Source organism: Pan paniscus, chromosome 6 (assembly GCF_029289425.2).
Source record: "Pan paniscus chromosome 6, NHGRI_mPanPan1-v2.0_pri, whole genome shotgun sequence".
Lineage (NCBI taxonomy): Eukaryota > Metazoa > Chordata > Mammalia > Primates > Hominidae > Pan > Pan paniscus.
Genome location: NC_073255.2, coordinates 172,110,853 through 172,123,898, shown reverse-complemented (window position 1 = coordinate 172,123,898; position 13,046 = coordinate 172,110,853).

Sequence of the window (13,046 nt, the reverse complement as noted above, 5' to 3'; positions counted from 1 at the left end):
CTCTAATATTGTGGACACCTCTGATGTTGACAGAGAAGTCGACCAAGTGTCCTCCTTCCTTCCTTCCTTCCTCTCTCTCTCTCTTTTTTCTTTTTCTTTCTTTTTTTTTTTTTTTTTTTTTGAGACAGAATCTTGCTCTGTTGCCCAGGCTGTAGTGCAGTGGCGCCATCTGGGCTCACTGCAACCTCTGCCCCCTGGATTCAAGCAATTCTCCTGCCTCAGCCTCCATAGTAGCTGGGATTAGAGGTGCGTGCCACCACGCCCAGCTAATTTTTGTATTTTTAGTAGAGACAGGGTTTTGCCATTTTGGCCAGGCTGGTCTCAAACTCCTGACCTTAGGGGATCCGCCCACCTTGGCCTCCTAAAGTGCTGGGATTACAGGCATGAGCCACCGCGCCTGGCCAAGTGTCCTATTTCAACTGAATAATCAGGACTGAAAAGGCCTATGGGGCTAACCTTCTTGTAAGCTCTGTGAAAAGCACAAACTAATCAGAAGTTAGGGTTCAAGGAATTTATACCCTAATTAAACATGCAAAGAAAAGAGAGAAACACAATTCAGCAATAAAATCATGCTCATGTCTTTAGACTAAGGTGGGGGCAGAAATAAACTTGAGTTTGGTTTCACCCCTGCAAATGGGCTTCCCTCTCAGATCCTAATGAGTGACTACCTGAGACAGATAGGTTGTAAAACCTAACAGATAGCTTATGAACTAAAGGCCAAGTAAATTTGATTGTTGGTTAAGCAGTATTTAATGATGGACTTTTCTAGATTAGAAACAAGAATGCCAATCTTGCAATAAGTCTTCAGAAGATCTTAGCACTTCCTACCATGTTAAATACTTAGAAGGGAAAAGTGAGAGGTAATAGCCACTGCTTTGGGCATGAGAGCTAACAGTTGCTTCATCCGGGGTGGGCAGCAGCTGTAATTCTCAACTGTGGATGGCTGCCTCCTTGGTATGGCTTTAGAGGTGTATCCCCTAAAGATCTTCCTTACTTATGTGCTCACTTCTGAAATTCACATAAAGGAATGCATCACCATTCATTTCAAAAGAAGACATCAAGTTTAAAAGGCAATCGCTAGAGGAAGAAAATATTGACTATGTGAAACTCCAGATTTTAACTAATCTCTGGAATTATTCATGATTTTTGCATAATTCTGGTAATTTCTTTTTCTGGAGTGATCCCAGGCGATACGTCTCCCTTTCTATTATCCTTGGAATATCTCAAATGTGGAGCAAGAACTCTTGCCACAAAGCGACTCCAATGTCTCATGCTTACTTGCATACAGTTTGGCTGGATCCAGCCCTGGCCTGGGTCCTTTTCATCTACCATCTTCCCTGCTGGCTGAGCCCTACCTTGCCCTAACTCTGTACCTGCCTCTGGTTCTGCAGAAAGGTCATGCTCACCACCAGGGGTCTCTAGCCATGTTGCCGCTGCCCCTGTTGAAAGGTAGGTTACCAGATGCAACCCTGGGGCTCTGCCCAGAGGGGTCGGAGAGTAAGCCGGTGATCAGCCATATCAGAGAAGCTGGAGGGACTGATGTGTTTGGAGGAGTAAGCTGGGTTTCTGTTGGGTAGTCATCCACAAGGAAGGCATGGGAGAAGCCCTTCCACAATTTAGCAGGTCCTTCCCTGCTTGATGTAGGGAGCTCAGGGGAAAAAGGAACAAAGTTGGGTCCTGTGAGGCACCCAGAATTTCTCAAAACACAGTGACCCTTTTCAATTCAAGAATTAATCAGTCCCATTCCACATTCCAGAGGCTCTCCTCCCCTTCCTGAACTATTTCAAAGAAAAGTCCTTGTGACATCATTTTTTACCCACTCACTGGATGGGCTCCAAGAAGGGAACACAGAGGTGATGACACAGGGGAGGTTGGATTCCAGCAACTGGAGCTCCAGAGGCATCCATCCCCAGCTGGTGACATCTCTGCCATTTACTCACAAGTTGGTCAAACTTCACACATCTGTAAGAAATTAAAGAAAGAGGAGAGAAACACGAAGGGTGGGTTTACAGTTAACAGGGTCATTAAACAAACCTGAGAGGTGCTGCTGGCTGAGTTAGGTTAGAGCCCCACTCTTTTACAGACTAAGAGTTTTTAAGGATTCATTGTGGGAGAGTTTATCAGAGGCTTGGACTGTTTCTGTGTCTTTTTGTTGTGCTTATTTGGGAGGGAGAGTTGTGTGTCTGTTCCCATACATCTTTCTGCAGCTGCAGGCATATTCCCCAAGTCTGCTTTTAGCTTCCCTTTCTTAGTGCACCTGAAGTGAAAGGAATGTGATTATTAAGGCCCACTGTTTTACTGGGGCCCATTGTATGAGGGTGAAGTTTGACAGTTACCCGAGAGACTCCTTCTGTGTCTGAGCTGCCTTATCCGTGTTTTACTGTCTGCTTATAGTTAGAAGAGAAGTGATTTCCTTGAAATGCATGAGGCTAGAAAGGGAGCTGGAACTTACAGTGGCTGTGTTTGTCTGAGATGAAGGTGCTCTTGCTCTGTCAACGTCCCAACCCTAAACCTGTTGGGGGCTTCATCCTCTCCAAGTCTCTAGGTGCAGAGGGCATAGTGCCCACCTAGTGGGGACTTCATCTTGCTCCTTGTCCTCCCTACCTCTGGCAGCATCTCCATTTATCTTCTCTCAGAGACCTCCTGTTCCCATTAGGAGAAACTACTTGGTATTTTTCCAAACCTTGAAAATTAAATTAGATAATGCACATAAAGTACTTTGCTCAGTGCCTGGCACAGAAAATTTATTTTTCACATTAAAAAAAAGGATCATACTATATATACAATTTTATATCTTCTCCCTCTTTAAAATAATTTTTAAATTTCTTAATTGTGTAGAAAAAGCCAGCTCCATCTTTTTAAAAGCATATACAATGCATTGTAAATATCTTTCCATTTCAATTAACACATTTCCTGCAATAGCACTTTGTAAAACACTGATCATTTAGTGTTTCCTAGAATAAATATGTTTTGGTTTATTTAAGCATTTCTTATTAAAGGACACTTAAGTTACTTCAAGTTTTTCACTGTTATTACTGTGACCAATGTAACACCTGATTATGAGAGACATACATTATGGATGTGCTGACGTACACTTGTCTAGTGAAAAATAGAAAAAAGACTGGAAGAAATGTTAATTTTTTTTCTGGGTGATACGTATCATATATGAAAGGTATTGTAGTTTATGTGTGCTGATAAAGTTTATCTAGTTACAGATCGAAAGAGGATTGGAACAAACTGTTAATGGTTATTTCTGAGTTGTAGAATTATGGTAATTTAAATTTATTCTTTATATTTTCCTTGATTTGCTATTTGCTTTTCTTCAAAGTGCATGTGTTTTATAACTGGGAAAAATAAAAACTATTCAAAATGTTTTTTAGAATAGTATCAGGGCGTATTTTGCGAGTTGCACCCTTGAATCTGTGCCTAAGAGCGAAAGTCCAGGAGGCTGTTCATGACTGTCTTGGGAGGGGGGCCTAGAGCTGTGGATCAAGACCCCAGCCTCGAGACAACTGCTGAGATTCTGTGACCTTTGTGATTTCACCGGCTTTTAATCTTTGCCTCGGCAGTCTGTTTCTTTGTGATGATCAGCATTAAAGCCATAACAACAAAAGGGGCAGGCATGCTTGGTTTGGGAGCATAACAGAACAGACAGCTGGAGCAAAGGCCCCAATCTGTTGCCAGTTTGGGGTGTCAGGGCACACTCAGGGTAGCAGATAAGAAAGGTTTCCCCTCCCCACCAGAATCTTCCTCTCCTTTTCTTCTAGGCAGAGGCAAGCACTCGTACGTTTCTTAGTTGGTGATATAGATATTTTCCTCTGTATCTCTAAATAATACACTTCTATTACTGATTGATGTGCCAATACGAATGATGACAATTTCATTTTCTTTCACTACCCCTCACCCCCACCACATGCAAGCATACTTCCCATCCTCCTATCTTCCCACCCTCCCAGCACAGATCAACATTCAGTGTTTACATTAGAATGACAATGATGCTCTTCAGAGCTGAATCATAAAGTTCTTTTCCTGCCCAACTTTTTGTTTTTCCTGGAGTTAATGTGTTTCTTGTTTTTGAGATACTTAATTTTCTGTCCACTTATTTCTAATTCAATTCTAAATGCTCTGCCTATTGTCTAAATATCTTCTTAAAATTTTTATTCATATTAGAAGAATGAACTTCATCTTCTCGATGAACTCTCTCCTGGAGCTCTCTGACTTACTGCAATCTAAAACAGTTGCTGTCTATTCTTGGTGCTCAGCTGTCAACCAGAGATGCCCCTTCACCCTTATCCTGGGAGTTCCCTTTATGTCGTTTCTCTGCTGAATCTTTTGTTCCCATGTCTTCCTCTTAAAAAAATTTTTTTTTGGTGAAACACATAATCCATTAGCTCCCTGAGAGAGAATGTATGAGAGGTTAATTTTGTGAGACTTAGCATGTGTGAAAATGTCTTGATTCTCCTCTCATATTTGATTGATAGCTTGGCTGGGTATAGAATTTTAGGTTGAAAATAATTTTCTTTCAGAAGTTTGAAAATCACGGCTCACTGCAGCCTCAACCTCCTAGGCCCAAGCCATCCTCCCACCTTAGCCTCCCAAGTAGCTGGGACTACAGGCATGTGCCAATACGCCTGGCTAATTTTTGCATTTTTTGTAGAGATAGGGTGAAATCTTGAACTCCTGGGCTCAAGTGATCTTCCCGTCTTGGCCTCCCACAGTGCTAGGATTATAGTCATGAGCCACTGTGCCTGGCCTGAAACTCCTGTTATTCACATGTTGAACTTCCTGGACTAGTTCTTTAATTTTCTTATTGTTTCTTTCCTACTTCCATCTCTTTGTGTTTTTGCTTTTTATGGTGGGAAGAAATCACATCAATTTTATCTTCTAACTCTTCTTCTGAATTAAGAGCTCTTTTTGTTCTCTGAATATTCCTCTTTATGCATCCTGTTCATGTTTTAGAAATGCACAATCTTCTCTTCTCTCTCAAAGACATAAACGAGACTGATTTTTTAAAGTTATCATCTCCTTGCAGAAGAAGTTACTTTCATCTGTCTCTGTTTGGGTCTCTGTTATTCATATTCCCTTTGTTGTTGGGGATCCTCATATATCTGCATATATTTAAGAGTGGAGTCCTCAAAGGTTGACTGGAAGTTCTGAGCCTGAGAGTGGGTCTTGTTCTCCTTGGGCTCACTGTAACATGATATGCAGGAATGCCCCAAAACCAAATTGCAGAAAACACATTTCACAGTGTAATATTTAAATGGCACCATGATCTAGCTGGAGAGGCCCAAATTTAGCCATCTTTATGCTCTTCCTGACATCTTGTCACATTCTCCAGAAAAGGATCTTCCAGTCTCTTGCCTAGAGGGCGAAGGCCTGGTTGGAAGTATTTTGGAAGCTGAGTGGGAAAGTGAGCTGGAGGTTTTAGTGTTCAGAATGCACACATTAAATTATACCCCAGTGTTCAGTATGGTATCCCTGCTTCCAAATCTACCTGTTTTTAAAATTTATTTATTTATTTATTTTATTTTAAGTTCCAGGATACATGTGGAGAATGTGCAGGTTTGTTACATAGGTATACACGTGCCATGGTGGTTTGCTGCACCTATCAACCCGTCATCTAGGTTTTAAGCCCCGTATGAATTAGGTATTGTCCTAATGCTCTCCTTCCCTTTGCCCCCCACCCCTCAACAGGCCCCAGTGTGTGTCATTCCCCTCCCTGTGTCCATGTGTTCTCACTGTTCAACTCCCACTTATGAGTGAGAACATGTGGTGTTTGGTTTTCTGTTCCTGTGTTAGTTTCCTGAGGATGATGGCTTCCAGCTTCATCATGTCCCTGCAAAGGACATGATCTCATTCTTTTTTATGGCTGCATATAGTATTCCATAGTGTAGATGTGCCACATTTTCTTTATCCTGTCTATCATTGATGGGCATTTGGGTTAGTTCCAAGTCTTTGCTATTGTAAATAGTGCCGCAATAAACATACATGTTCATGTGTCTTGATACTAATTATTTATACTCCTTTGGGTATACACCCAGTAATGGGATTGCTGGGTCAAATGGTATTTCTGGTTCTAGATCCTTGAGGAACCGCCACACTGTCTTCCACAATGGTTGAACTAATTTGCACTCCCACCAACAGTGTAAAAGCGTTTGTATTTCTCTATAGCCTTGCCAGCATCTATTGTTTCCTGATTTTTTAATACTCGTCATTCTGACTGGTGTGAGATGATTTCTCATTGTTGTTTTGATTTGCGTTTCTCTAATGATCAGTGATAATAAACTTTTTTTCATATGTCTCTTGGCTGCATAAATGTCTTCCTTTGAGAAGTGTCTGTTCATATCCTTTGACCGCTTTTTGATAGGGTTGTTTTTTTCTTGTAAATTTGTTTAAGTTCCTTGTAGATTCTGGATATTAGACCTTTGTTAGATGGGTAGATTGCAAAAAGTTTCTCCCATTCGGTAGGTTGCCTTTCACTCTGATGCTGGTTTCTTTTGCTGTGCAGAAGCTCTTTAGTTTAATTAGATCCCATTTGTCAATTTTGGTTTTTGTTGCCATTGCTTTTGGTGTTTTAGTCAGGAAGTCTTTGCCCATGCCTATGTCCTGAATGGTATTGCCTAGGCTTTCTTCTAGGGTTTTTATGGTTTTTGGTTTTACATTTAAGTCTTTAATCCATCTTGAGTTAATTTTTGTAAAACGTGTAAGGAAGGGGTCCAGTTTCAGTTTTCTGCATATGGCTAGCCTGTTTTCCCAGCACCATTTATTAAACAGGGAATCCTTTCCCCATTACTTGTTTTTGTCAGATTTGTCAAAGATCAGATGGTTGTAGATGTGTGGTGTTATTTCTGAGGTCTCTATTCTGTTCCATTGGTCTATATGTCTGTTTTGGTACCAGTACCATGCTGTTTACTGTAGCCCTGTAGTATAGCTTGAAGTCAGGTAGCGTGATACCTCCAGCTTTGTTCTTTTTGCTTAGGATTGTCTTGGCTATATGGGTTCTTTTTTGATTCCATATGAAATTTAAACTGTTTTTTTTTTTAATTCTGCAAAGAAAGTCAATGGTAGCTGAATGGGAATAGCACTGAAACTATAAATTACTTTGGGTAGTGTGGCCATTTTCATGATATTAATTCTTTCTATCCATGAACATGGAATGCTTTTCCATTTGTTTGTGTCCTCTCTTATTTCCTTGAGCAGTGGTTTGTAGTTCTCCTTGAAGTGGTCCTTCATAAGTTGTATTCTTAGGTATTTTATTCTCTTTGTAGCAATTGTGAATGGAAGTTCATTCATGATTAGGCTCTCTGCTTGTCTATCGTTGGTGTATAGGAATGCTTGTGATTTTTGCACATTGATTTTGTATGCTGAGACTTTACTGAAGTTGCTTGTCAGCTTAAGGAGTTTTGGGGCTGAGACAATGGGGTTTTCTAAATATAGAATCATGTCATCTGCAAATAGAGGCAATTTGACTTCCTCTCTTCCTATATGAATACACTTTATTTCTTTCTCTTGCCTGATTGCCCTGGCCAGAACTTCCAATACTATGTTGAATAGGAGTGGTGGGAGAAGGCATCCTTGTCTTGTGCCAGTTTTCAAAGGGAATGCTTCCAGCTTTTGCCCATTCAGTATGATATTGGCTATGGATTTAATAGCTCTTATTATTTTGAGATATGTTCCATCAATAACTAGTTTATTGAGAGTTTTTAACATGAACCAAATCTACCTGTTTTCTTGTGGACCAGAGACCCTGTATTTTGCCTTTTCCAGAGGATAAACACCTAGTCTTCTGCCAAGAAGGGAGGACTGTCACCTGGCTGGTGCTTAAAGAGGACTTTGAACTTGTTTTAGCTTCACATATATCCCACTTTAAGAATCAATTCCTTGGAATGTGTGTTTTTCAGAATATTGCCATCTACCTATTGCTAGCATAAGATTCTGCTTCTCCACGGCTGTTTAATCAGTTACCAATCTATATCTGCTTTTCAACGTCCAAAATTTTACTGTGATTGTCTCCTGCTCCATTCTCTTAATCCTTGTGATTTATGCTTCTAAAATACATTTTAATGTCAGTTTAGTGGATTTTTAAGAGGGAGTGAGAGTGCAATCTGATATTTTTATCCAGAAGTCAATGTTTTTCTTAGTTTACAAGGAATTCAATGCATGTAAAGAACATTAAAACTTTGTCCTTATTGTCATAAACATTTTTAGTGTCTCTTTCATTTTAATTAAGATATTTTTCTATGCCAAAAATTTTATGTTTCTATGGTAAAATTTATCACTTCTGCTCTTTCAAACTTAATCTAATTTTAGGCTTAGAAATTCTTCCTACATCTAATAAATAATAAATATTGCCTTATTAAAAAGTACTGTGTAGCTAATAAATAAGATAAAATCATCTTATTAAAAAGTATTGTGTTACTTAGATTTTTAAAATTTAAGCATTGAATTCACCTGGAATTTATTTAGGTATATGTTGTAAAGTTAGGTTTTAAATTTATTTTTTTCTCCCTAACAGCCAATTTCCTCCACATCATTTGGTGATTAAATTCATTCCTCATTGCGAATCATGATTTTATTCATCACATATTAAGTTCTTTTATATCCTGGGATTTATCTTTTTCTGGGCTTCTATTTTTTCCATTAATCTCTTTGTTATGTCTTCAATTAATACCGCACTGTTTTAAAATTAATAACTTTGTAGTGGACTTCATCTGGTTGGGTATGATTTTCCTCATTATCTTTTCCTTTAAAATTTTTCTAAATTATTTTCATTTTCTATTCTTCTACATTAATTTGAAATGAATTTTATTAAATAAAACAATCTCATTGGGATTTTGATTGAAATTGTATTACAATTATAAATTAACTTGTGATAATTGGCACCTTCATAATACTGAATTTTTCTTTCATAGAACATGGTATATGTCTCATTTATTCAAGTTACCATTTTGTCTTCTATTTGAATTTTGTAAAAAAAATTATCCTAAGTTAATCTAGAATGCAGCTGTATCCTCATTAATATTTTATAAGCATACCCAATAGTTTTCATTTGCTTCTTACAGAAAATTCTTCCCCTAAGTCTTCAGAGCAGGGAAACCTTTCCCTTCTTGTTGCAGGATTTTATACAGCCCTGAATCCTGCAGGGTTTTCCATTTATTTATCATTTAACCAGGAGGGATCTATCTAGTCAATGGTGCCTAACATGCAAGGTGACTAGAATGTCCTTCATCCCCCAGCCATCTGGCTGATGCCCTATTCCAACTGCTGGTATTTCAGTCTATGCTAAAGAGTCATTAAAAAAAAAAAAGAGTCATTTGCAGTTCCTCTTTGGGCAGTGTGATTTTGTAAAGACCACTCACTTCCTTCATCATGAACACTTTTGACCACTTTTATCCTCTCCACTCATTTATATTTCTTGTTAAGTGATTAAAAAATTCAGAATTCTGGAATTCTCCTCGTTTCTTGTCTTATAAGCCAAGACTGTCATCTCTGAAAGAATGTAGCCTGGTGTGGACCCTGGACCACCTGCCTTAGCATCATCTGAAGTGCTAGTTAAAAACACACCTTTTCAACTAATCACAACCAGCTATATATTTCTTTGTTCCTTGTCTGCTCCCACTGCTTCACTTGACTACAAAATAAATGCAAAAAACAAAAACACAGCTTTTGGCTAGCTGTGGTGGCTTGTGCCTATAATTCTAGTACTTTGGGAGGCCAAGGTGGGAGGATCACTTGAGCCCAGGAGTTCAAGACCAGCCTGAGCAACATAGTGAGATCCCACCTCTACAAAAATAAAAGTAAAAAAAAAAAACAAACAAACCTGGGCATGGTGTTTTGCACCTGTAGTCCCAGCTAGTTAGGAGGCTGAGGCAGGAGGATTGCTTGAGCTCAGAAGGTCGAGGCTGTAGTGAGCTATATGAAGTACAGTGAGGCTGTACTTCAGCTTGGGTGACAGAATGCAATCCTATCTCCAAAACAAAACAAAAACAAAAACCAAACCAAAGATGCATTTTTCTGGGCGCTCTTCCAGACCTACTAAAAGGTCAGAACCTCTCAGGGTTCTGGACATTTTAACAGAATCCCCAGATGATTCTTATGCACATTAATATTAGGGAATCAAGAGAAGCAACGATAGAGTGGGAAGGTGGGGAGTCAGATGATGGCTTACTGTTTTTCACAGCGATGTAGCCATGGACTTCGATGGATAATTGATAAGGTCACCTGACAAGTTCTGGTTTAGAGGGCAAAGCATGTGGCAGATAATCAAGAATATTTTCCTCAATCAATCTCATCAATGAGATAATTAGTAGCAATTATGCCTGAACCTTGGTTTTTGCCTAAGAGTGCAGCTGTAAATTTTCATGCATTCCCCACGTGTTCTAATGAAATCTGGAGGAAGCATATCTGACATAATTAGTCACTCTCCAAGTTACCCTGAGAGCACCCCATCTCCTTCAGTTACTGCAACCCCCTGCTGTCCTTTATCGGGCCTTGGTGACCTCCTTGAGACCTGCCGATCCAACCAGGGCAGTTGAATAGGCTTCACTCTGTGTCCTCCCAGAGGCCCTCCAGATCTAAGTGGGCTTATTTGCAGTTGATATCCTCATACCTCATTCCTGTAGAGTGGGGAGAAACAAGGGGAAACTGTTGCTGATAAAGTGGTGAAGAGGAAAATCTCAGGTCGACTCCATGATTCACTTTAAATGAGGTGGGGCAGCAGCCTGAACACAGGGGCCCAGCCCAATACCTCATCTGTTCCCCCTTCCTGTAAGATAATAACAGTACGGGTGATGCATGAATGAGCACCGTATGACTTACAAAACATGTAATGCTCACTACACCATTTGAGGCAGGTATGATTATTCAGCTTATTGTACAGAGGAAGAAACTCAGGCGTAGACAGATTAAGTGACTCACCGGTTTCCCATTCCATCTTGTTTGCTAAGTGTCTCGGTCTGCTCAAAAGACAATAGACTGGGTAGCTGAAACAACAGAAATGTTATTACAGTTCTGGCGGGTGGAAGTCTGAGATCACGGTGCCAGCATGGTCGGGCTTGGTGAGGGCCCACTATTGGCTTGCAGACAGCTCCCTTCTGTGCTGTGTCCTTACATGGCAGGGGTGGGGAGGGGAAAAGAGTTTCTTCTTATAAGGGCACTGATCCCATCACGAGGGTGTCACCAACCTGACCTCACGTAAACCTAAATAGCTCCCAAAGGCCCCACTTCCAAATAACATCCTATTGGGGGTTAAGGCTTCCACATAAGAATTTTGGGGGGATACAGACATTTGGTCCATAGCATTAAGTGACTTATACTTCCCCCAGAGGTGAGCAGTTTTGGTGATTTGAAAATGGAGGCAATGTTAGTATCGTATTCTGGGAGCAACCCAGGGCATCTGTCTTCTAGGAGAAGATTCCTTGTAGGTCAGGGAATCCCTGGATCTTTGTAACTGGAAGGCTTTGAATGCTGTCAGTTCCCTGTAGGCACGACCTCCACCCTTGATGCTGTAGCATTAGTGAGTCCTGAAACTGAGGTACTTGCAGCCTTTACCTTCATGCCACATGATTTCCTGCCACGCGTGGACACTGGGACTCCCCCATAGTTCTTGCGTTCAAGGAGATGAGAGTCTTAAAAGGGGAATTAGAGATGTGAATAAATAATTAAAAGCAGCATGGTCATATTATTACATTCTAAGTGATGTGGTAGCAGGAGAAAGGGGTAGTTAACTTTCTCAGGAAGCCAGCAAGGCTGTGGCACTTGACAAATGATAACCAGCTGGAGGTGGAAGTCAGGGTTGGGAGGAGTCACTGAGAGCAGAGGCAGTCATGCTCACATTTATGGAATGCCTGTTATGTTTCTGGCATGATGGATACTATGAGGGGCAAAGTCAGACATGGTCCCTTTGACATCTCAGGCCTGAAGCAGGATATTCTAAAGCAGGATATTTCCCTGACCCCTTCGTGGGACTCACAGCAGGGGTGCCTCAGTTACTCAGCCCACTGCTTTCAACTCCTCATGGGAGGAAGCATGCGAGCAAATGAGATGGGAACTGGAGTAATGAGTGCTGGAACCAGCTGGCTGCTTCAGTACCGGCAGGAACAAACTCCATGTGGGCCCCGCAGCAACAGCTAGGTGGAGGTGCCTGTGACCCCCAAAGTCCCAGAGGGCATGGTACAGTGCTCTTTTAGCTGTGCCATCCACAGACAGCTTAAGTGTTAACAGCTCAGTGGACCCTCTGCCTTTTCGTGTGAGGCAGCTGCCCTCCACCAGTGAGGACAAAGGGTCAGTGTGACAGCCTTTTGTATCCACACTTGTGGCTCCTGAGCTCTTGTCCAGCTTCTAGAAAAAATGAGGTCGCACGAATGCATTGAAGGATAGTAAGTGCAGGGGATTTTATTGCTGATGAAAATGGCTGCCAGCAGGAAGGGGAGCTGAAAAGGGGACTGGGGGTGGGGGTAGGTAATCTTCCCCTGAAGTCCAGCTGTCTCTGGCTGGATTCTTCTCTGAAGTTATGCCATCAATTTGTCCCTCTGAAGTCAAGCCGTTTCTCTCCAACATCCAGCCACAGTCTCCGCTCCTCTCTGACTGAGTCTGGGGTTTTTATAGGCACAGGATGGGGTGGGGTGGGGCCATGGGTAGTTTAGGAAAAGGCAACATTCAAGCAGGAAAACAGGATAGAAGTTCTCACTTTGGGCCGCAGTTCCAGGTTTTTGGCTTGAGGGTGGGGTTTTCACCAGGGACCTGCCCTTTTCTGCCTAGAATTTCTCTGCCTCCTGTCCCCATCAGTTCTTTATCTCCATCATCCTAAACTGGGACAGTCTTTTCTGTTACATGATTGCAAAGCACTGTATAACTTCCTTTTACAGCACTGAATCAGAGTTTGTTATTAGTTATTGTTATTGTCCTTCCTCACTAGACAGGAAACCTCTGTCACAGGGATAGTGTCTGACTTTGCTCCTATACCTGAAATGTAGGGCACACCTCCCAGACAGCAGACAGATTCATAATTTTAAAATAAAAAATATACACACACATATACACATTTA